The 948-nt window shown below is 49.8% G+C and overlaps 1 pseudogene across 1 annotated transcript; it reads left to right on the forward strand.

Moving 5' to 3' along the window:
* The first annotated feature begins 266 nt into the window (after positions 1 to 266).
* Positions 267 to 545, forward strand: LOC309342047 (guanine nucleotide-binding protein G(I)/G(S)/G(O) subunit gamma-5 pseudogene; annotated as a pseudogene). The gene has a single exon. The product of its transcript is annotated as a guanine nucleotide-binding protein G(I)/G(S)/G(O) subunit gamma-5 pseudogene (transcript).
* The last annotated feature ends 403 nt before the right edge of the window (positions 546 to 948 follow it).

Below are 948 nucleotides of genomic sequence, written 5' to 3' on the forward strand. Positions count from 1 at the left end.
GGCAGTTTGCACCCGTGCCCAGGACAGCGGAGGGTGGGTGTGCTTGGAGCACTGCCTGTCTGGCTGCTGCGAACTCATTTGAGCACTTCAGGAGATTTTAAGTCCTGGAAAGGGGACCCTCGCTGAGCAGCATGTCAATATTATTGGTAGCAGCTCCCTGTTCCCAATTACACTTTATATTTGGAAATGCGCTGAGAGGACGGTTCAGCACGACTCAATCTCCCCAGTCCTTGCCCCGCCAGAAACTAGGTTCACGGCTTGGGAGAGTTGCGAGGCACCTCTTTGGCTTGGCTGCCCCATAAAGCAAGCGGGATCCTGGAGCGAGGGGACCATGTCCGGCTCTTCCAACGTGGCGGCCATGAAGAAGGTGGTGCAGCAGCTGCGCCTGCAGGCCAGAGTGAGATGGATGAAGGTTTCACAAGCTGCAGCTGACTTGAAGCAGTCTTGCCTGCAGAACACACATCACGATCCGCTGCGAACAGGAGTTTCTTCAAGTACAAATCCATTGAGGCCGGAGAAAGTCTGTTCATTTCTCTAACTTTGTGGCCTACGTGGAATCTTTTAGTGATCTAATAACTTTACAATCTGTTGTGGGTCTGGTGAATATGGAAGTGAAGGAGAGGGACCTGGAACCTTTACAGAAATGGCCATGAAGCAATGATCACCCATGTCGAAGCAACGATTCTGCAACATCAACTTCGTTGGACTGGTCTTGTTGTTTGCATGCCTGATTATCATCTTCCAAAGCAGCTACTCTATTCCCAACTCAAGATTGGTGGACAACAAAAGAGGGAAGCGTAATGATGGTGGACAACAAAAGAGGTTTAAAGACTCTCTCAAGGCAAATCTTTAAAAATGAAGTATAAACACTGACAACTGGGAAACACTGGCCTGCAAGCGCTCCAGTTAGAGAACAGCCTTGAGCAAAGGCACCACGGGCTTTGAAGA

The sequence above is a fragment of the Podarcis erhardii genome (assembly GCF_964252035.2).
Source record: "Podarcis erhardii genome assembly, chromosome: 5".
Classification (NCBI taxonomy): Eukaryota; Metazoa; Chordata; class Lepidosauria; order Squamata; family Lacertidae; genus Podarcis; species Podarcis erhardii.